Source organism: Scophthalmus maximus, chromosome 12 (assembly GCF_022379125.1).
Source record: "Scophthalmus maximus strain ysfricsl-2021 chromosome 12, ASM2237912v1, whole genome shotgun sequence".
NCBI classification, from domain to species: domain Eukaryota; kingdom Metazoa; phylum Chordata; class Actinopteri; order Pleuronectiformes; family Scophthalmidae; genus Scophthalmus; species Scophthalmus maximus.
In genome coordinates, this window is record NC_061526.1 from 12,392,501 (window position 1) to 12,417,441 (window position 24,941).

A 24,941-nucleotide genomic window follows, 5' to 3' on the forward strand; every position below is an offset into this window, starting at 1 on the left:
AGGCAATAAATCGAACGGGGTGATGACGGCGACAGCGGCGGCAGTGATATGGGGGACGAATGAGAGGATAAAAGCAAAAAGAGCAACGGTCGCTCAAGAATATGAGGGTCGGAGCACCGAGTGCGTTGATGGGAAAAAAAAACCTAGATATTGCAATCTTTTTCTCAGAGCTCGCGCAGACACACAAATATGTCTATCACTGGTTCCTTTTTCGTTCGGGGTCACGTCTCCCTGTCTGGGGTGCTACTCACTTCCCACTCACCCTGGAGGCCTCATGTCCAATTAGATCACACAGTGCAGCAGTAAGCAACTGAGGAACTGCAGCTAGGTGGGGGGAAAAAAACAACTCACTCGTGCCAAAACACAGTTTGAAAGGAAGCAACAAACCCAAATCTACAGCTGAGAAAAAAAATACTAATGAACCTTGTATTAAACACATGTAGATACCACGATTCAAGTCTAAATTAAATAAATCAAATCTAGTGTATCCACGTCATTAACAAAAAGAAGATTGTTGTCGATCATGCGCACATCCAGTAATGTCCAATAATGTGCAGCCTCCAACAGCCCGAAGGCACAATGCAATGCTTTGTTCGCAGTCCTCTAGTGCCCGTGGACTTTAGCAGGAGAGGAAATGAACGGAGCTTTAATATGGAGCGGAAGGGGTCGGGGGATTTCCTCCAAGCGGGGAAATGTCAAGACAGTAACGCGGGCTAATTGAATGGAGGTTTCCGACCCACGTCACGCACGTCAGCACATCGGCATTAAGTTGGTGTGTACCTGACCAGGGGAGAGAGCTATCGTTTTATTTATTCAAAGTTCAAGCCAGTGTAGGGTTGGCATTCATGAAACGCAACGTCTTGTATGCCCTGTCGCCCTTATCAGTAATCGGAGCTACAGTCGTCTGCTTGGCCAACGCCACAAAGGGAAAGCGATCACCGCCAGCGGAAAAGTAATGTGAGGAAGCACTATGGATTCAGCACCAGTGATGAAGAAAATGGTTTGTGTGTGTATGTATGTGCGTGCGTGCGTGCGTGCGTGCGTGCGTGCGTGCACATGCGTGTGCGTGTTGACATTGTTAAATGCAACTGCATTCGGCCAGTGTTATACTTAACGCATCGCACCTACCGTGCATGGTCAGCAGCAAGCAGACCTAAGGCAGACGGGAGAGTACAGTAAAATAAAGTATGATGAGAATGGCTGTGCGTCTGCAGCTTTGCTGTAACCTTGCCTGGCGCTCCGTGAGGAAGAGGAATTACCACAAACGCATGGCACAATGCTAAGCACTGCCTCCTGCGGTCATCCAGGATTACATTGGTAACTTTCAATTTATCTTGAAAAGTGTCAGCCCTACAGGAGCACCTCAAATACAGCACAGTGACACCATAAGTCTCACAATCAAAATGAAAATGAAACAGTTTCTTCCACAAAACATTTTCTCCAATTAAGAAAAAAAAATTAAACCCAGATGTTGGCTGTCGTCAGCCAAAAAAGAAACTGTAAATCTAAAATTAGGATACTTGGGGGACTTTTATAATGCGTCTAAATGGATCTAGTGATGATTTAATGATGCTAAATGCCACATATAGCAGCAGCTTTAGCTTATTAAAGGACTAGCTTTTAATGGAAACTGACATTTAAAAGCCCAGTAGCTATCATCCACTCTATTAGCCCTGCCGGACCCCGGAATCATCGGGAAAATCATTTAGCCCAATCAGCTGGTCACCAGGAAACACACCTCCAATAGCCCTGGGTGGTCTGCTAAGTGCTCCGCATCCAGCCGATACTCTCCCTGAGCATTTGTATTCAAAATGCACTACGCGTGTGTTCACTTCCGGCTGCATTGTCCATCACTTTCATGCATATTGCATGGCAGTTTCAGCCCTTTGCCTTGAGCACGCTCATCCTCTGCCAACAACAGAAGTATAGCATCGGAAGCTGCCAGACAGCAACATGCAGCACACAGCACATGACAATAGTGTGAATACAGCGCCTGATGCTGCAGTACAGAGCAAGGCTCCCTACCTTACTGATTCCGACACTGACCTGAAGAGAAGCGGGCGAAGTGAGAACATCTTTTGTAGAGAGCTCCGAAAGAGGGAACATGGCAGGCCGGGCTGTTCGCAGAACTGATATCTGCAAAATGAAAAAGGGATGTCGGAAATAAGTGGAAGAAAAACACTTTTTACTTTGGTTTATGCACAATACTCCGCATGAATCTGCATCAGAGCTCGATGTGACACTGATCTGAACTAAACAATGCATATTTTGCAAAGAAAAATTGTGTCTGCAAACCAGTTATTTGGTTTTAGTCTTTGTATTTTTATAATGTAAAAAAGAAAGAATTCTTATATTGGAGTCATTTGTTCATTAGACATGTCTTCAGGTATCTTGTGAATTTTTTCCTGCTTTACACTACAGCAATTATTTTGACAGCGGGTACCGTTTACTGGCATGGTTTGGTAACACGTCAGGAGAGGTTTTAAAACCGTTGAGCTACTACACTCTTAAGCTTCTGTTGAATTTTGTGCTGACCTGCTTCACTGTATTCTGTTTGTATTTAATGTATGTGAGCCGGAAGTTTGTGACATGACTGTGTGTGTGCAGCTCTGTCTCCTAGAAAAATGCAACTAAGCTGCAAACGCGTACAAATGCGTTCATATTGAACAGATCAGCACAATGTTCACACACTGCGAGTGTTTGGACACTAAGACAGCTTTTGATTAAGGTTGAGGAGAGGTTGTGGTTTTGTTCACAATGACTTCGGACACAGCATGGTCCTTTGGATAAGTGCGCTCACACTGGTGTGAGAACATACTGTAACACACACACACACACACACACACACACACACACACACACACACACACAGACACACACACAGACAACATAAAGCCCACACTTGATTTATTCACTTTATGCTTCATTAAATTACATGCAATAATGAGCAAAAGTGTTTGACATTTCTCACTAAATCAAGCACACGATTTCCCATCTCAACCAAACTGCCACGGCTTCTCCGTCCCGGGTTTACAAGCGGATTTTAGCGATCAGCACAGCTGCTGCGAATAAACCCAAGTGGCGCAGTAAAAGGGGGCCGCAAACAAGAGCTCTCATTGGACGTAAATTTAGAAAAAAGGCCTTCAGCATCTTCCGTAAACTTCGGTGACAATGACAGCGGGTTAAACAGGTGAAACGATTCAAGCGATTCCCTCCTGACAAATCCCGGCCTGGTGCCGACAGCGTGTATGAAGGCAGGAGCCGTTCATTTCCGGCTACCTCTCTGAAGGGTTTTTTTTCTGGGCAGGAAGAAGGATGTGGAACCTGTTGAACTTTCTCACAGAGCAAATCATGAAAAAACATTCATCTTCCTTCCATTTGCCCTGAACACATTCCTGCACAAAAATAAAAAATCAGCGAGTGAACTGTAAAAAACAATTAGTGGTTAGGGGTTTTTCTAATTGAATGTCTTAAAAACCAGATTCCCTTCACTCAGAACAAACATGGCAATCAGCCGTTGTCTTTTTGCACCAAAGAACGTCAGCTGCACATTCTGTTCGCACACAGACGTGCTGACAGAGTCCTTCTGCCCTTGGAGCATTTCCGAGCTCCCCTAAATTGCTTTCTGGTCGCGTTTTCAAGCAGAGCCATTGGATTGATGGAGGAAAAAAAACAACAACAAAAATGTAAAAAAAAAAAGCAAAGATCAAAAGTTGCAGAGATGCGGTCGCTCTCAGAACCGAACCACAAGTGGAACAGGAGAAGTCACATCGAGGCGCGCCAAGTGATGAAGTCAACCGTTCCGGGTTGCTGGCAGGAAAATGGACCAATTAGAAGGCCAGAGGCCGTCATCGCTCTGCCCGACGGCGAATGGCGCGCAGAGGAGGGGGAGGAAGTGAGCTGCTTCTGATGGGCAGGCGATGAGAGATCGTTACCGTTACTGGTCAGGAGACCCGACTCGTGAAAGAAGGTCGGGGCGCAATGTGAACTTTTGACTTCACGCACTGAAAACCGCTGCAGCCCCAGAGACGCTGCTCGTCTGAACAGCATCTTAAAGTAGCTGCTCTTACTGGAGGAAGCAAGTCTGTTCATTTTTCCTCTACAAAAAGTCCATTTTCATACATTCAGTCATACATCAATTGACCTCACTGACCTCAAAGGATTGCATTTGACAGTTATTTTAAGTTTCTGAGTAAAAAGGTAAGCCAAAGTAAGCTTCATCTTCAAATGTGTGACGACCCCTGTCTATATGTTTGTGTGCTGTAAGTATTGTCTGTCTGCCCAGGTCAAAGGTCAGGAGACAATCGCAGCCAGATCTGGAGCACCGGTGCCAAGTGCTCTGCAGGAATAAAAAGTCCCAGCTTCCTGTTGATCTCTCTCCTGCTGCCAGCACCCACCGATGTTTGCTTTGGTTGGTATTGTATATGTTACACCACAACACCCTACACTACATGATCCACAAACACACACATGAACACCACTGATGCCACTGACTTACACGCCTCATATCATTGTTACTTTTATTTGTTTACGTTTGCTATAATAAATAGCTTAATTTTGTCCGAGTTCTGTGTCCTTTTTCCGTTTTTGTCATGCCCCATGAGCCGGGTTATGACAACGCCTCAGCAGGTTATTACGGTTACCATCAATACAAGTGCTATTATAACTAATATGATAATATATTATGGCTGACTCTATAGCCTAATATACGCTGAGATAGGCTCCAACCTTCCGATTCCCTGAACAAGAGGTCTTCACATTATTAGTAGCTCTAATGACATGAACTGCCGCCCCTTTCACACTGCCTCGTGTTAACACAAGAAAAGAGGCCATTCCATTAATTACAGAGAAGGCTGACCCACTTTAGAGAGCCCATTACACTCAGCATCTACTATCATCCTGCGCCGCCACCTGTCAGAGGAGAATTAACTCCTACAACGCCACTGTTAACCGTGGCCGAGGTCTTTCATAGAAAGTTCACCTATGTAAGAGTGGCACAGAAGAGGTTCCGTGATGAATGAGTCTGCGGCGCAGTGAGAGTTTGAGCAACCAGGCTTCCCTATAATGCTTGTGGAGAGAGCGACGATAACAAAACAGGCAGTGGCAGAGAAGGCAAGCATGATGAATGGATATCCACGAGCAGAAACCCCTCGGCAACTCCCAACGGCAGCGTGTGAACTTTAAATATGGTGTGCGGGAGCTTATGGTTTACAACATGGGGACACAGATGAAGCCACGGCATGAGTCCTAGTTTATATATATACTACTTATGTCTGTTTACAGAAAAAAATGCTGAACTTCATTCTCGAGAGGAATAGTTTCGGGATCATCTAATTAAGCTCTCTCCTCTGTTGTCTGACAGTGTGACGGATGGGCCAGAAAGTAGCGGGTTAAGGAAAACCGGCTTTAATTCACAATGTACAACTGTGGTCTTCACTGCAGCGTGTTCAAGAAAAGTGAAAAGTGAAAAGTAAAATCAATGTCAAAAGAAATGCAAGATGAATGCAAGGATCACTTTACAGCGGAGTATTGAGGCACGCCGTGATATCAAGGGTCCGCATCCACCGCCATCTTGACCACTATCGATGTGTCACATTTATGGTTTCACACACATCAACCTCATGATTTTTGTAGTTTTCTACAGTCACATTAGTACATAAAACCCTTGTTTTTTCTTTGGTTTTGAATTTTTGGTTCATTGCGACACTACACACTATCTACATGAGGCGCACACATCTGCTTTATACTGTTCTGACACCGTCAGTTGCAGTAACTCATTTTTCCTCGTCTCTGAGTTACTGTGTTTGCTGCGTCAGTCCTACTTCCTGCATTGGCCAAATGAGGGGGCAGTGGGTGGAGCATGCTTGAATGCAGAGGCGAAACAAATGGACCACACCAAAGCTGCATAAGCATGAGGGGGTGTCTATGTATGGGGTTATAGATATTGTCGACTGATCATTCAGTAGATATGTGTCCCTCTTGTCTCATTTTTTCAGGTCAGCAATGTGAGTTATTTGTAATTTGTTGAGTTTTGTTCGCAGTATTTTCTTCCGCTAGAGTTATGTTTGGTTGACCTCTTTTATTGGCCCTGTTATTTTCTAAATTGGTTTTATTTTTTAAATTGATCTGTATTCTTGGAATGTTCTAGGTGAACCAAATCACCCTTTCATCTTCTATCCTTGCTTTGACTGCTTGGTCCACAAAAACCAGGTCAGTTTACACGCCTCCCATTAAAACATCCATGTCATGTCTATGTCATCTACAACACATATGATCTGCACTGGGATCATGCTCATAACTGGATTACTTTGGGCACAGGTTTATCCTCGGTCACTGAGTCAGAAGGTTACAAAAATGTGGCCTAAATTGGCAAATGATCACAAGCTGATGAAAAATTAAAGTAATTGATGTCCCGACCCAATCGGGACAAATTTCAGGAACTTTTTTTAACAATCGTTATCGCCTATAATTCCAGGTGTTTTCTCCCGCGTGACAGGTGTCAAAATGCCCCTCAGTGTTCCATTAAACCAGTGCTGTATTCAAGAGACCTGCTGAGCCATAAACTGCAGAAAAATAGCTGCCAGTTTCAGTTAATTACATGAGGTTGAGCAGCAGTGAATGAGGCACGCAGGGCTGTCATTTTGTGTCTATTTCACAGGTGATCCACAACTTCGCCAGTGCTGCTGTCACTTCAAAACTCCAGTGCTTTCTAGATGCCCAGGGTCACAAATGTTTGTCTGAATCCTGTCCAGACCCACGAAAGCAAACAACGCTTGTTCTCTGTGAACATTAAAGGGATAGTTCAGTGATTTTGAAGTGGGGTTGTATGAGTTACTTATGCATAGTTAATATGCCACTTTGTGGAGATGGTGATCAGCGATGTCATTTAAGGGAGTTTGGAGGAGAAGTGGAAGTAGCGCAAGTCACGGTCCCACTGTTGCAGAGGGGCAGTGAAAAAATGCATCCTTCAGCGTACAATTGAACGGATATTTTCTATTTAAGGTAACGTTTCAAATGTGTCTGAAAAGACGTTTTTCCCCTCTGCAACAGTGGGACTGTGACTTACGCTACTTCCATTTCCCCTCCAAACTCCATTAAATGACACCGCTCATGCAACTCATGCAACCCCACTTCAAAATCACTGAACTATCCCTTTAAACACTACAGGAAACAGCGTTCTCTAAGTGAAGAGCGATTCAGCTCCAAAACACACTGTAATAAAACTGCTATGCTCATTTAAAGCCGGCTTGAAATGTATAATGAAAGTAGAAGAAAATTGAAATGAAACATAAATTAAAGTTTGATAATACCTGCAGCTCAGTACAGCAATGACAGACTGTGATCAGTAACTTGGAGGATGTTTAAATCACACAACAATATATTAAACACCAGGTTATGTCCTCTATTAGATCTTAGAGATAATTTAAACCATGATATGTCATAACAGAGACTACTGTGCATAAAGTACCGATGTCAGAGATGATGTTGATGGTGTGACAGACCATGAAGCTGAATGAGAGCATTGCATGGCGACTGGATGCTGACTGTATTAATGGATGGTCACACAACTCTGCCATTGTTTTTTAAGCCATATTTTGTGTCGTTGCCATACTGGTCTGCATCATGTTGTTTTCTTTTTCTTTTCTACAATTTTTATGTGAATGTCGGTCCAAAAACTTAATTGGGGGCAAAGTACATTGATTTACGGATATGTGCATGTGCACTTTTTACACTATATAGATCTCCTACGCCACATGACAGTACACTGTTGTGTGTATGATGAGAAGTGGAAGCACTGAGCAGAAATGAATTTCCACATTGTGCTAAGCTTTGGCTTATGGACCTCAGTTAGCACTTCCAGGTTGCCTGTATGAATCAAACCCAGAGAGGTGAGATGTCCAGTGGGATGAAGGAAATGTATTCGCTCCCGCTGGCCGGTCCCACTGCTCTTCAATCTACCGTGTTGTTTACAAGGAGCCAAAGCCAATCCCTCAGCGGCTCCTGACAGCCATTGGCAGTCTAATAACCACACGCTGTGTGGAGTATTTTTCGGCCACCTAGAACACTTCCTCCAATCAAATCCAAATATGGTCCTTTAAACACCCTTGTTTGTGGGTAATTTATCCGCCGTGGCTCTGAGCCAAAGCATAATGAACACACCGATCCATAGATACCCTTCTTCCCACTATCAGGTCAATAAAACAAAGGAGGTGTCTCAGTTGTTCAGGTAGAGGCGGATGCCACCGTCGGCACTGCATCGCCCATGGCAGAACACTTTCTGATCACACATTTTGAATAACTGTGACTAAAGAGCCTCAAATGATGTCGGTCCAGCTGGAGCTGCAGTGGAATTTGAAATGAGACCATCTGACTTCTGTTACTGAGTATAAAGCTCAATAAACTTAGTCGACCAACACTTTAAAATAATTTTCTTTGCTTTTATCAAACTCTATAATTATATTAGCCTGTTTCTCATTTTAAGTACTAGCTCTACACCCTCTTCTTATTGTGTTGTTTTTATTTACATAATTTATTATTTATGTTATAATTGCTGTGTGTAAATGTGTCTGTCTTAACAAAGGTTAATGAAAGAATGAACGACTACAGACAGCCCTCCTGAGCCTCCCACCACAGGTAGGCCATGGCCGGGCGGACCACCACCAGAATAATTACCTGCAGTGAAGGGAAATCAATGTTGCTATGGAAACATCATTTAGGAATCCCCTGATCCAAGGTGCATATGCTGCCTCCAGTTTAATTTACACAAATTCGTACTCGTCCATCCTCAGGTCGGGTTATGAGTGCAGAAAAAAAACTAACATTATCATACTCAGTAATAAACACTGCATGCTGCTATGTTAATTAGTGGGATCATTATAGTGAAGTGGGCAGCACTATCACTCATGTTGGCCAGCAAAGTCCTAGTTAGCACAGCACATGACTGCAGAAGACAGAATAGGCATGAACAAACATGGATTTGTAGAAAAATTCAAAAATCTAAGTTAAATTACACTTTCAAAAAATTCCTTTTAAAACTGAATATAATTTACATACACCCTCAAGGAGGAATGGGCTACAGTCTTCTCATGCAACCCCCTCAGAAAGAAAAATAAATGAACATATTTCCAAAATGTCAAAAATATTTTGAACTTGATGAACTGTTGCAAGTAAGCTGGTGTTAAGAATCTACTTAAGAAAAAAAGCCCCAGCAGCCATTTCCTATTTAGCAGGACACAAGCTGTTGGAAACACAGCAGTCATGACAAACCCTGTAATACAAATAGAACAGCACTGTGCAACTTTCTTCAGAAAGCGTCACTTGTAACTTTGCCGTCATTGTCCGACGCTGCCACTGTTACATAAAGCCTGAGCATGCGGACAGCGCGAGAGAAAGAGGATCACATGCTGCGGTCATTAATGCATCATCTGTCATCAATCCAATAAGCTCTGCAGCTCCATGAACTCTCTGCTCCCCTCGAAGGTCGCCCGAGGACCCGGCTTCCTCCGTGACGCCCTGCTCTATTGTCAGCTAATGCGTCCTGCAGCATGTAAACAATTATGCCGCTCTACAATTATCGCGGCGCTGGCAGTGACACAGAAATGTGGTTTGCAAAGATGGAAGAAAAAGGCACAAAGGCAGAATTAATGAATGAGTGGAAGTGCTGAGTACACCAGTCAGAGTTGCATGGGGTGGAATAATTTGATAATTAGCCTACTGGATAAACAATGCGGTTGTATGTTTATTCAGAGGGTTGTTTGGAGGCGAGCACGTTTAAAAAGCAGTGCACTGATGCTGCGCTGAGTCAGTGTTAAGTCTGTTTGCAGTGATGCGAACACAAGTGCAGCAGCTGGAGAAAAAAAACGGAGCTGGTGTAAGTGTCAAAACAGCCAAAGAGCTTGTTTCGAGAAATTGAACACGGGGGCTCGTACACTGGCCTCACATCCTCCGAGGGGAAGGGGAATGGAGATACTACTACCAGAGCAGAAAAAAAACTTCATCACCTGCTCAAAGTATTGCGATTGTGTGGGAAAATGATATAAGGCCTGGGCACATCCAGAGCGGGGGGGGAGAGATGAGTGAACATGTGTTGGAGCAAATTCGTTTACATCAAAACTCATGCAACATGGAGGAGTTAATCATCACGGTGGCAATTTCAAAGTGGGCGCGTTTTCGAGAACGGTGGGAGAGGAGTGCATTAGCTGTTCATTAGCCGGCAGGCAGGGAGCCATGAGCACATTGATTAGGTCTGTGCACAAGCGCCAGGACACATGTCTATGGCCCGTGGACATTAGAGAACCACCGTCTCTCTCACACTGAACTGCCAATACTGCGTGTTCACCTGATTTATCCCCGTGGACACAGAATCCATATTTAAATCTACAGTATGTTATGGATATATTATCAGATATCAATGCGATGACACTGGCAAGAGGATTGAAACAAGTGGCAACCCACAGTGACGTTGCCCACTGCTTTGTGAACTTCTGTTTTGAAGCCTCAAGTTTAGCATTTTGGCCTGCGCCATCTTTCTTTGGACCCAGAAGTTACCATATTTGAGGAGTGGGGTGGGGGTGGGTCTGATTGAGAGCTGATCCACGGCACGCCCAGCTACACCTGCAACCATGCACCGATTGGACGGTGCCACTGTATCCACGCTCCAATGCATACTGTGCTTTAATGTTAATTTTACTCTAAATGGCACCATAATAATAAAGAAAGAAACATCACGCTGTATTGGAGAAGACTTGAAACTAGAGAGTGAGACCTTAAACTCCTCAGGAAAATGTTTACTGACGTTATAAATCAAGTAGAGAAGTAGAGTTGTTTTTTTTCTTTCTCCTACAGAAAACTGGATTCTTTTCACAACCAGGAGAGTCGCCATTTACTGGTCATTCCAGGGAATACAGGCTTCAGCAACTTCTACATTGGCTTCACTTTCCAATGAAAACTCTAAAGCACATTTAACTTTGTTAAGGAAATCCACTGGTTTTTGAAAATAAGTGTTATAGGTTTGGGTAAGGGTTGATACAAACATGGTATGAACCAGTGATTGTGAACACCCTGTCTTACCTTCAGCCTTTTAGGAAGTTGTGTAATTTTCTTTTTCTTTTAGGATACATTTCAACTAATTAATGAATGTAGTCCACAGCATGTGAAATCAAAGACACAAGACATAAATTACAAGAACTACAAGAAAAGTGCAACAAAATTATGTCACCATGTAAACATGAAGACATATAAACGTGGATTCTGTGCAAATGAAGAGTGTGTGCAAAGAGTCATGTAAAAACCCTTTGCAGTAAAGTCTGCAGAGGTGCAGTAAATTGAAGTGTGTTATTCAGAATTGTTTTACTCACCGATCACAGTGACAGCGAGGTCCCTCTTTCACTGTGCCAAGGTATGGCCTGAACTTAAAGGGATAACTGGGACTCGAGTGCATGCTCAAATTTGCTTCCTAAATTGGCATATGTAATGATTTAGCCCCATAAACCTCTGCCTACTTTAAATATTTTCAACTTTGTCATCTGCATTGCATCATGCTATTGACTCTCAATACCAATCAGACTATGTCATTTTGCAGTTATGTGACTCTTTAGTGTATCTCTCTTTCATTAACAAATCAATTTAACTTGATTTCTGCTCCCACCGTTATTCCACCATTCCTGGTTTTACTTCATAGATGAACAAGCAACACTTTTGGGGTGCAACGCTTAGGTGGTTGTGATCTGCATGACTCGAAAATCAACACACTCCCAGACTCGACCAATCATCACAGAGCTGCATGCATAATATTGTCTGGTACTAGCATTTGCTGCACACGCAATGCAACCATGTGGCTATTAGTAAATGCACATGTGGCATTTTTTCCATATAAATAAAACACCACATCCCCCAAAAAAAGGCCATGCCAAATTTCCCCTAGGATTCTGGTTAGCGGAGCTTATGCACGCTCACCGCCACTACAGTTATTATTTTGGCCTTCTCAAAACTTCTGTTGAGCTGTTAATCACAACAAATTAAAGCGATAGTTCAGTGATTTTGGAGTGGGGTTGTATGAGGTACTTATGCATAGTTAATATGTTACCTTATGGAGATGGTGATCAGCACTGTCAATTTATGAAGTTTGGCGGAGAAGTAGATGTAGAGAAAGTCAGAGTCCTACTGTTGCAGAGGGGATCACAGCAAAACATCTTTTTCGCCACATTGTTAAAAACATCTGTTCAATTGTACGGTAAATAATGTAATTTTTCAATGCTTTAGTTTGCCGCCAGACAGCTGTTCATTTTTGCACTTTTTTTCTAGCGTACTTCAGTCATGTATTACTACACCAACTTGCGCCGGTGGAGAGAATCAGCGTATCACTCGGCAGTTCTTCTTCTGTATACTCTGGTTCATAAAGTACCCAATTACGTCCACAGTGAATGGCAGCTCTTCGTCGCTTTCACTCATTTTAGTTTTCTTGTGTCTCTTGAATAAGCCGCGTTAGCAGCTGATTTTGCGGAGTGATACGCTGATTCTCTGCACCGGCGCAAGTTGGAGTAGTAATACATGGCGTACGCTTGAAAAAAGTGCAAAAATAAACGGCTGTCTGGTGGCAAACTAAAAAAGTGAAAAAATACATTATTTAGCGTACATTTGAACAGATTTTTTTTTTTAGGTAAGCATTTGAAAATGTTCAAATGGCGAAAAATATGTTTTTTTGGTGGTCCCCTCTTCAACCATAGGACTCTGACTTTTGCTACAGTACCTCATACAACCCCACTTCAAAATCCCCGAACTATCCCTTAAAAAAAGGACTGTGCAGCTCTTAGGGAGGTATGCATGCACTTCATGTTTTCTTTTCTGGTTAATACATTTTCTGATAATCAATTACTGTATATGCATCTCAGTGGGGTCAGAGGTCATGGTCCACACAACAAGATTCTGACACTCGAGAGCATTTGTTATTGTGCCCAAGGACACTTCAAGCGGGCCGATTTCCCCTGCCCCAAACGGGGGTCCTCTTCCAAATCTTAATCTCCTAGAACTTGAAGCTGCCATGCTCCTGTCTGATAACAGCCCCCGTGGAGAGGCAGGCATAACACCTCCCCTCCAGCTTCTCCCACTCCAGATCTCGTAATCGCTCTGTTCTCCTGCACCCACATCCGCCACGAACCTCCTCTGGCAGTCACTCTCAGGTCTGGCTTACCAGAGCTCCTTTTGCTGACACAGGGAGAAATTCACCCCAGCGTGCCTTTTCCTATCCTCGCACCACACTCCCACCTACAGCGCCGCTGCTGGGAGACGGGATACCTGATAATCCTCAAAAGGTGAAAGGCACAACATGTGGCGAGGACTTTCTCTGTGCAACCTCAGAGGTGCTCTCTGCCGGCTCATCCTGTTGGTCATCCGTGACCTGAGCTGTATTCTTAAAAATCTTTTTAACCCTGACAACATATTTTCAAAAGGCACAACCAATGAACTGGAAATTATAGATGGAGAAACAGAATTAGAAATTGAGAATTAGAGTCCTACCTGTTCAGTAATGTTCCTATGATATGATTACATTACATTAGAATTTAATTTCAATTCACAGTAAACTAAGCCTCTTTCCTTAGATTGGCTGTTACATTGTTGCTACACTGGACTAGAATTCTATTGTTTACGCAGTCAATGTATTGACACAGTCCTTTTGTCCTGGTTGTGACAATGGAAGGGTTGATACAAACAATGGTATAAACCTATGATAATGAACCTTCAACTTTTGAGGAAATTTGTTCTGAGTGTAATATTTTGAGCTGAGTCCATTTCCTTTTTTATTCTGTGTTGGGACCAGGTCTAAATGTTCTCAGGTTCTTTTAGGATACCTTCTCTCCTAAGTAATTTGTGAATGTAGTCCACGGTTTCCTTTTGGATCTGGTCCAAACGTTATGGCTGATGAAGATCTCAGCAATGCAGCCACTTTCATTGTCCCCTCTTGACTCTTTCTGTCCCTTTAACAGAGCATTTACACCATTGCTGGCCCGTGTCCCAAAGGACTCTGATGTTTGTTACAAGGGCAGCCCCCCCCCCGCCTCTCTTTTGCTCTTGCTTTGCTGACCTGACCTTCCACTGTCCATTTGTCTATGTGTGTGTGTGTGTGTGTGTGTGTGTGTGTTTGTGTGAGGAGGGCGATGGTGTGGATTATATGGCCCTCCAGGCAGCTGTAAAAAATGACTTATGGAACCGTGGTGCTCCAGATGCAACAGTAGCTTCTCTCGATAGTGTGGAGCAGAGGGGGTTTGGTGTTAAGATGAGGGAGCAAATTGATCTGCCTGGAATTGGAGAGGGGAGAAAAACCAAAGGAGCGATAGCCGCTTTCTTTTCATGTACTGCAGAGAAGATTAGGGCTTAAACTCCAGATCGTTGCATGGAAAAGGAAATCTCATTGGGGAAAGAAGGGGATTGAGGATGAGAGGGAAAAGGGGAGTCAAACAAGACCACTGCATGAAGCCCTTTTCTCGCTCACTTGTATTCCCAAGGGAAAATATGACAATCCAATTAGCGCTCCATTTAAAATGATCCACGGCCGTTCATTCAGTGTCAAACCTGAGAGAGGAAATAGAAGAGGGGCAATGACAGAGCCTTGACATTTCCATTCTGGACATATAGGCTGAATAGTGTCAGCTGCAGCTGACAATTTAAATGCATGTTGGGGATAAATCACTGCTATAGGTCCAATCAAGTCTCCCGTGTGTGTTTGTGTGTGTGTGTGTGTGTGTGTGTGTGTGTGTGTGTGTGTGTGTGTGTGTGTGAGTGTGAGTGTCTGTGTGTGTGTGTGTGTGTGTGTGTGTGTGTGTGTGCGGGTGTGCGTGCGCGCGTGCATGCAGTTAAGGAATGAGGAGGGGCACAATGGGAGCCTATGGAAAATCAATCCTTAAGGTTTAGAAATTGAGAAAATAAAATCTTACCTCAGTTGATTGCACCTATAATAAATAAATAGAAATCATCCAGCAGATAGTGTTGCACTAAACTTTGTCAACACAGAGGTGGACTGTAACCATTTCAGTTCATTCAGTGAACCAAATATGATGTGGTACCCAAGCGTAGCTCAGCTATTCATTGGTTAGATCTCCTGGAGACAGGATAGAGGAAAACGAGAAAAAAAAAAACCCCTATTGACAGAAAAGGAAAACTGCTAAACTTTAGGCGACTGCTGTATAGTAAAGACTTCTGAAATGTGTATGAAAAGAGTAACTGACTGGTTTCTGGCAGAAATTCAATATCCTCTAAGGTGAAAGAAGGAAGGAAATAGTCAAAACTCCACCAACAGTTAATGAATAAAGAACAAATTTGTTGTGAGACCAATACAGGTGACTAGACAGTGAGGGAATTTGCAAACTCAGGTGTCTGTGTGAAAATGCCTACATCCCCTTACTTTCTGCCTCCCTGCACGAAGGGCAAACTTCAGTCATTCCTTCGGAGGCACTGAACATTGTCACTGGACAATCATCTAATGTTATCAGTTTGATGTTTTAATGGCCAGTTTGTTCCCCCATGTGTCCACGAGAGAGATGGTAAACCCCTCGTCATTCAGAAACAGCACAGCGAGTAAAAGCCAAAGCTGCACATGGGTAAATGGGGAATGTATTCTCCCAAAACTCTGTGATTATCCACAAACACTTTGTCCGGACCTGGGATCCAGCATAATCTCTTTAAACCATCATGCACACACGGAGAAACAAGTCAATTTTAGCAGATCTATTTGACTTGTTCTTTTTGCCCTGTTTTTTCAGCTGCTTGCATTATTTATTATTACATTATGGCAGTCATCTGTGCACGGATGCAGGGGTGTGATGGCTGTGGAGCTACTGTAATCACCAGTGTTCCAGAGAGCTCCAGTGCAATGAGACCAATCTATGAACGTGCCAGTGTAGTATTGACGTTTCTTGGCAGATCTCCAGCCACGCTCAGAGTGATCCGAAAGGGGACTCGGACCAAAATGTTGTGGTGGGATAGAGCCAAGCCTCCGACAGAGCACGCAGAGCTGGATTAGCCAAGATTTTGATGCTTTATCAAATAATCAACAGCTCAGACTCTGTTTAATCACAAGAGAAACCCCAGGAGGTTTGTCAGACAGCCAGAGGTTATCTTGTCCATAAAGGAGCTTTGTTGCCTACAAATTGGCATCAACCAGTGACAAACAATACATCCGTCAGTAGATCAGTATGCGGTGTGCCAGATAAGGAAATGTTATTCACTTTTCTTTGTTTGCTCCAATAAGGAGTTTTGCTTCTGCTCAGCAAAATCTGAAAAAAAGAAAACGTGTTGAAACAAAGCCTACTCTCTCTCTCTCTTATCTATTGTATGTTCCACAATTCTTCAACCATGAACGAGCTGAGTCTATTTGTCAAAGGAAGCGTTTCTGGACCACTATCTTATCTGAGCTGTTTGCTTGCAGAAGAATCCAATCTCAGTCTGAGCTGGTGGGGCATCAGGCTCAGCACCAGGCTGACATTGCAGGAAAAGGGGCCACTGAGAGAGATCGCGTCCTCCGACGCAGACCAGTCAATCATGGAGCCAACAGATGAAATAAGACTCATCTGTCCTACTAAATCCCTTCTCCATCTATCCATTTAAACCCTGTTCGACCTGGTTGTGACACTACTCGCATGGGCCCCTACCATTTTGTCGATACTAGTGGGGCCATTCAGGACCATGCCAGAGCTAAGACAACCCCCCGCAATCCGCAACCCAGCCAATTAGCAGTTCAATAAAAAAGCAGAAGTTTTTTGGGGTTTTAGCTATCAAATGCCTAAGAAGCTGCCGAGCAACAGGCTACTTAGTATTTCTTCCAAGTTATTTATTCATGCCCAATTCAAGCCCTCACCATTTGTCCTCCATCTGCCTTCCGACTTTACTGCCCCTACTGATTGAGTCTATCGGGCCATGCTGAGACTATTGCGAAACACATTCATGTCCATAAATACATGCTTGCACGTATGCGCGGGTCAGATCAATGCTAATTCAAGCCACACTGGCAGGAGTCCATCTGATGATCCTGCGGGGGGGGGGGGGGGGGGGGGGGGGGGGGGGGGGGGGGGGGGGGGGGGGCGGCTGGGTGAGCTCTTCAGCCTCGCATTTCACACATGGGATGAATGACTTCTGACATCGCAAGCGTTGGCCTCACAGGGGTATCGGAGATGAATATCCCAGTGTGTGAGAGGAACCGTGTGTTCCCAGGGTCAGAGTTCAATAGAGTCGCTGGCAGAGCTGCCTGTGGTGTCCGGCAAACGCGTCTTGTGATCTTAAAAGGGGAAACATAGGGCAGCAGGGTGGCGTGGCAATTACATTTAATGTCTTTCAAGTGAAAGCGCGGGTTCAAGCCTCTGTGGCAGCATGCGACAGGGAGCGGGACATTCACTCGCCTAGTGGTTTCCTGTTCTCTCAGCATTCCTGTGGATGATAGCTCCAGGGAATTTGGATTGCTTCACACAGTAATCAGTGGCGTTTCACACAAAACAACCGAGCATATTCAGCCGTGCTTATTTGCATTTGAGTTACTCGGTTTAATGACCTTCTTAGGATAAACACTGACAAATTAGCATAGTGTTGTGATCCAGCGCAGGAGGCCTTTTCAAATGCTTTTTGCGAACATTTGCGCTGTTCAACCGGTAAACTGAATGGCTGTGGAGCTGCTAGAGCCGATACTACACAGCATCAAATCCCATACCTAATGCTCGCATTGGATGGTTCTGGCCTAGATTCCTGGATAAAATACTGATTCTTTTGATGGCAGATGAGTGGTTGTGCACATTCATACACAGAAGGCAGTCCTTGGGGAGATTCACGATGATGCAAACTCTCTGTGACAAGGAGGGGGTAAGAGCCACCTTCTAAGCAGATTATTTTAACATGCCTCGATGACTGCATCATCAAGAAATTCAGCCTGCACACAGTGGGACATCTCCCCCACAGTTTTCAAATCTAATCACTGATATTAAAAATCCTGAACAGCGCTGAACTGGACTGGGAATACGCTGTGGAAGAGACAACAGGTCTCCTTCCAAATTTAGCCCCTATTTTTTGCACCGGCTGCAAAAACCCTAACTACAGATGCAACGTCCGGCCCCAGCACGCATCATACCTATCCACTCTGAAAGACAATTCGCCGCCTCTCAACACCCCACAACACCCAAACCCTATTTGTTAACTGCGAACCGCTGCTGTTCGTCTTGTTTGACACGTCTGGCAGTAATGCTGCGATCCGTCAGCGGCAGCATGTCACAGCGTAAATCATCGGCAACGGTCGATGAGCCGGAGACATCACCCCCTCGGAGGATGGGGAGAAAGAGTCAGGCAAACGGTAGCACAGACTAGTGATGAAGAGGGAAAGAAAGAGTAGGAGGTAGAAACAAAAGAATTATGGAGATTGGCAGTAATGGTCATTCTGCTACATTTTTTCCTGTCCAAACTCCTCTTCCTCCATCCTTCGTCTTCCTTTCCAAGAACCGGCCGACTGTTTCAGCGTCAGACCAGGCCAGTTTTTGAGGCGAGAGGAAAGATGCAGGACCCAGGCTCATCTAAGGCACACTTCTAACACTGCTGCTTCTGGCCTTTGCCAGAAATATGTTCCAAACTCTGTAATTACTCAGCTGAAATTCTGATTTGATTGCTCATACCGGGTCTTTGGGAATGACCTTTTTCATTAAGTTCTGTTGCACAGCGCAGAGGTGTGTCCAACACCTAATTTCAAGCTCTGACATTTATTAGTACATCCTACAGCCTTGGCTATTGGCTCACTGGTGTGCATAATAAAGGGCAAAGTCATACTGAAGATGTATTTTATTGCTGCAAAAAAATCTGTAAATCTTGCCAGCGTGGTAAGGCAGCTCTTGGTCTGAACACATCAATCTCCAGAGAGAAATGGGATCAGAGAATGTTCTCCGAGCCTCAGCCGGCGGATTTAATAATCGGTTGCTTTCCTGTATGTTTTTCAAGCCTCATAGACATGGGAGAAAACAATTTGCTTTCTAAATAAGGACACTGGGATGTTGAAAGTGGTCTGTCATATTTCTGCATCCCGTCATCAATTCACTGTCCACGCTTGAATGCCCTGTTTTAATGGCTTCTTAGGAAAAATTAGGCTTCTTCTTTCAACGAAAAGATGTCTTTCCTTGAGCTCGCTGCTGTACTTAAGTCTAATCTCTTACTACATCCAAAGAAACCCTTATCCCAAGAACAAAAAATTGGTCACAAACCAGTGGAAAAGAAACAGCAGCCCCTTGACGGAATAAGAGAACACAACATTTATCTTCATTTGGATCTAAACTTGTAGCAAAGTCTCAGTCAGCATCTGAGATGGTGTCTGGCCTAATTCTCCAGTCAGTTGTCCACATGTTGAGGGGATAAATGTGTGTCACTTTAAGGAGAGCTCTCCAGCGCGCCCTGGTAGCTCTGGGACAACGTGTACACGTCAGCTACACAAGCAGGCAGATCAACTCACTGCAGGCAGGACATGTCTTCCTCATCAGTTCATGTCTCGCCGTGTGTCTGTCGTCCTGACTGTGTGCCTTTCTATTTACTGTTGCAAAACATGTGTTATGATGAATGAACTTCCTTCAATGGCAGGGGTGGTATCGTTGTACAAAGTCACAGGCTTGAGGTACTCTCTCATCCCTCTCAGAGGATAGGGCACACCTGTGCATGAGCTTGCACATACTGTATCCACAAGTACACCTGTGCAGACACCAAATACCAATATACACTATCCCAGACATGTACATTCACAGACACAAATGTGCTCACAATATACTGAGCAGAATGGCAATATTAACAGGCAGTGGTCCGCCCTCCTCAGCGCTCCTGGCAGGCAGCACGTAGGTCCTTTTTGTGTGTGTGTGTGTGTGTGTGTGTGTGTGTGTGTGTGTGTGTGTGTGTGTGTGTGTGTGTGTGTGTGTGTGTGTGTGTGTGTGTGTGCGTGTTGTCAGTGGGAATGCAAGCATGGAGGCTGGGTTTGGGAAATTTGAGAATAGCATTCTAAATAAAATAAATATCTACTAAACATATCTAAAAATGTACAATCAATGAAATGCTCATTTATTAATTTTTTGGAACCTAACACCAGGAGTCATCTTTTAACTCTTGACCTGCCGTACCGCGGTTAAAAGATGATGCCCTCTAAGTGTATAACTAAATGTTTCCCTTTTATCAGTGGATTTGATTTCAGTGTCCAAGGTCCTGTGGTGCATTATCAACGACACACGAGCCTCCAATCTCTGCAGAGACGTGCTGAGAAATCCATTAAAAGCTCCTCTGTGGCTGCAGATGTTAGTACTATGCTTCATGGAAAGGCCACTAGAGGACTGTAAATGTCCTTGAGGATAAAGGAAATGCAGCAGAGAATGCCTGAAAGAAGTTTGCTTTTGATGGCCACCATGCAGTGTCTCACACTTTTGGATTGACATGACTATTGGGCAAATAATTAGTAATACTATTAGCGACTATGTAGCTTGAATAAAAAATTAAAAAATTTAATGCAGCGACTTCAACCTGATAACTGCAGGGGCATCTCAAAGAAATTTCTGCAGATGCCACACAAGAAGAATTTGGGGAATAAAAGGCTGTGAACAGTCCTGATTTGTCAATTATGGGAAAGTGTGCCAGTGGAAATTCTGACATAAAAAAAAAATTTAAAACACAGAAATTCCTTAAAGATGAGTTCGACAGACTAAGAAATAAAACTGTTGTTTTTATTCAGAGCAGAACAATCCCCAAACACTTGGCATAAATTGCTTCAGTCTGCTTTGACATGACTTTGAGGTGTAATTGAAAAAAATTGAAAAAAATGTGTGTAATTTTACGGTTCGACCTACATGGTGACACAATAGTTACTAAGTAAAATGGCTCTAACACATCCCTGGTTAAGATAAATTTCCCATGGGGATCGTGACGGCGGCTGCAAATCCTCATGGTGTAAAATCTGGAAAACGGATGAATGTTGTAATGAATGCATGAAGAAAATCATCATTGCAAAAATAATCCATTCTCGTTTTGTAATGTAAATCATGCTTAATGCAATTACAGGGTATTAATGCTTGCTGCTGGAGCAAAAGCGCACAACATCATTGCTAAGTAATTCACGTTACTCATAATCCCATGACACGTCTGGGGCATGACGGCGTAACAAGCTCTGCCGCTGTGATGTCATCATGTACACTGAGGCTTCTGTGCAGACCGTGATACCACCAGGCTGCAGTGCATCCCATTTCATCAGGAAGAAGGACTAAGACTGCAAGACTAAGGCTAAAATTAGTGTACTGAGAGAATATGTTCGATTTATTAATGATGCCGCGGTTCTAAATGTCTGTTTCAGTTATGCAAGTATTTATTATTAACGGTAATTGTGAAGATGAAGAATGTGATGTATTATCATACACAATCAATAGGACTTTCCCAGATGGAAACTGATAAATGAGTGCTTCTACTTGACAGAGGTATAAATGCAGTGCTAATGGTTTTAATTAGCTTCAGTAAACACAGTAGAACACGAGTAAACACAACTGCTCAACAAAGGAAGTGTTTTGACCGTGTGATGATGTTGTACTTGATGGTTTAGATGAGCGTCCGAGCACCAGATTACCACATGTTCAATAGTAAAAATAGTAGAATGTCAAGTGTGTTTGCAGCAAATGACCGATGGGCTAGAAAGACAAAACTCGATGGTCTCATCCTTAAGATTTCCATCATGGTATAACACTACTGGTTACTCGTGGCAACAGCAGGCATGATTTCACAGTAGAGGTATCCAAATTCTGTGAGCATCTTTGTCAAAAATAACTCAGAAGGGTAACGACTGTACCTGTTAAAAGGCGAATTAAACAGGCGACTGCAGCTGTGGCTCAGGAGTCAGAGCAGGTCATCCACTCGACAGTAGGTCAATGGTTCAATCCCCGGGGGTTCCTCCAGTCAGCATCCCAAAGTGTCCTTGGGCAAGACACTTCACCCTACATTGCCTCTGACGGCTTTGTAGCCAGTGTATGACTGTGACACAGTAAATAGCAGAGCTGTATGCATGTGTGTGGATGGGTGAATGTGTCTTGTACTGTAAAATAACTCTAAATAATTGCAGCAGCTCAGCTCAAATGTTGCAAATAATAATGTCTTGTTTTGTTGACGAACTTTGGATGAGCAACCATGGTCTGCACTGACCTAAACACAACTGCCTCGTCTCGATTTGCCAACGTCCATAGACATTTTTGGTATTTTGAGTGCATGTGTGTGTTCACACAGACAAGTTTGACTAAATACAGTGCAAGTACCCAGATGGTGCATTCAATGGCTGTAGCTTCACTTCCTTTGCTTAAGATAAGATAAGATAAGATAAGTACTTTATTGATCCCAAACTGGGAAATTCTGGTGTTACAGCGGCAGGTACCACACAACACACCTTAAAAAATATACAATATACTGTATGCAAAAAGACAAATGTAAAAATATACAAATTTCAAAAATATATAAAGAATAAGAATTTACATGAAATTAGCTAAGCAGTTGTGTTTACTTCAGCTTATCAAAAACATCAGCACCACCATTTACTGTATACCTGTGTCTAATGTTAGTAAAAGATATTAAGGTCAATTATCTTCAAGGAAAGCTAAAGTGATTGGGCTTCTTTCCCAAAAACGCTCAACTGTTTCTATGTTATTCTCACCGACTGAACTTTCTGGGGAATAATAAGGTACAGCAGACAAGCTGAAATGCACAAAAACACAATGGGGTTGTAACTATTCTCGCGTGGCTTATGGTTTTCATGGGCATGGGTAAATTCATCAGGGGATTGTTTAGGCTCATCAGCCAACAGTGTTTCGCCTCTCTGTGCCATCAGCGGTACCAGCCAGTTCTCGCAAAGCAATCTAAAAATACAAAGATGAAGTCGTTCTCATTGCAAGTTACTCACAAGTAACGATTACATCATAGCGTCTCAACAACCCCCACACTGAAAAAAGAAATTACTTTGGGCTATGTAGCACCAAGCTCTCTCCTTCTTTTTCTCTCTCTATCTCACACACGGGGAGTGAAAATCTGCTTCAACGCATGGATCTCCAGGTTACATTTAGCAAATGTTTGAAATGTAAAGGCAGAACAATAAACACATAATATAGGAAAAGAGAGGTTGGAATATAATTTCTCATCATGTGCACCTTCGTTTGTCTGGTGGACTTTTTGTCTCCTCTTTCTTTCAACAGTCTTACATTAATTAGCTGCAAATAAATTGGCTCATTGCAGACTGGCCCTCACAGTTCCCCTGTGCCATGTGGGGGATACTTTTATCCAGACTGCCCTATTGACTGTGTTGTTTGCCTTCTGGGAGGAAGGGAAAAATGATTGGATATTGTTGGCTGAAGCCACCCTGCCAAGCTATCTCAGCATGGAAATCTCTGATCCTATAGCTCTTTATGCATTCAAAATCTGCCCAATCGTAGCCACTTGAATCTGTCTCAAAGAACCCCTCATCATTTGGGTTGGAGTCATGTTTCTGGACACCTGATCTATGTACTGTAAGTCAAATATTCACTGTCACTGTCCATGTGGTTTGCTCTTTCCCAACTCATAGAAGAAATATCTTGTGCTGAGTACGTTCATCAGCTAGCCATTCACTTAATCCAGTGATTCCCCTACATGCATTCAGCAGCAGTGGTGCGCCGTTACTGGATTTTGACCACTGCACCTGAATTATTATAATTTATACATTTTTTTTATGAAAGGTCTTGTCTAGGGGTGAGAACAGAACCCCTGTATTTAGACACTCACCTGCTCTGTGTGACGATGGCAGAGAGTGAAGGTTTAGTTGTACTTCACCAAAGTCAATGGAGACAACACCTGTTGCTACAAGTGTGACAAAAATTTTGCAAGTTAAGACGATAACACGAGCAATCTGTGTTACCATCACAGATCGCTTGTGTTCATAGTGAAAGGCCTACAACCCTTTACAACAGTAGAGTCCTAGGGCTTTAGGTCACAGTCTGTCTGTATATACTGAGTTGTGTTACTTTTTTCCTCTGACAATCTTTCTGTTAGTCCCATCACTTAAGACACATCCTCATTTACTTAGTTATTTTTTTCAAAATAGTGCTGTTCAGTGTTCAACAATTTTCTGAGTACAGTATAAGAAACAAAACATTTGTCCATTCCATTTTATTCTCATTTTGTTTGTTTTTTTCTACTAAAAAAGAAAAAAACAAGAACCGATAAGAGAATGACAATGGATCCACTGTTAATTTGAAATCATTGACATGCAGGTTTTGATGATGTACAACAATAGACGTTAGAATATTAATGTGAGCAATAAGACTATATTTGTTTCAGGAGGTTCTGATGACAGCAAAAGGTTTTTACTAAGAAAAACTTGTTTTTAATACAGCTGAAGACTTCACATATGGTGACAGTATGCAGACCATAGACTCTATAAACACTACTACAGTATAAAAAACATAATATTCTTGCCGTAATATTCATAATATCTTGTTGGCCAGTTACTCTAAATGTGGCAGGTGTTTTCAGCATTATAAAATAGTAAAAAGTTGAAACACTCCACAATACGCAGAGCTGCGGTAACCACAAAATGAACAAAATCGCCACTGTGATAGATAGGTGATAATGTCATCATTATACTTGTTTCATTGGAAAATCAGTGTGCATTAGCTGTGGAAGCTTTACGACATTTCCTACAGCTTTGACGCACTTTAGGGTTGAGGAAGCACATATTGAACCAGTCGGTTCCAATACACAAGGGGGCCACACAGCAAAAACACTTGTAGCCAATGCTGCCAAAGCTCTCCGGGGTATATTAGCATTAAAAATGAAGCACTCAAGCCTCTTTTGGCGGAGGAGTACCTGTTTGAATCCCACTCTGGCACTGCAATGATGCCTCAAGAGAGGAGTGGACTTCAACTTGGAATTTAAGAGCAAAGCTTTTACTT

At 43.2% G+C, this 24,941-nt stretch overlaps 1 long non-coding RNA gene across 1 annotated transcript in view; it reads right to left on the minus strand.

The window, feature by feature from the left end:
• Positions 1-24,941, minus strand: part of LOC124850869 — a 94,478-nt gene that overhangs the window by 54,690 nt on the left and 14,847 nt on the right. Inside the window, exon 2 of the long non-coding RNA XR_007031931.1 lies at positions 2,047-2,136. This is a non-coding gene — a long non-coding RNA (uncharacterized LOC124850869). The remainder of the gene's footprint in view (positions 1-2,046; positions 2,137-24,941) is intronic.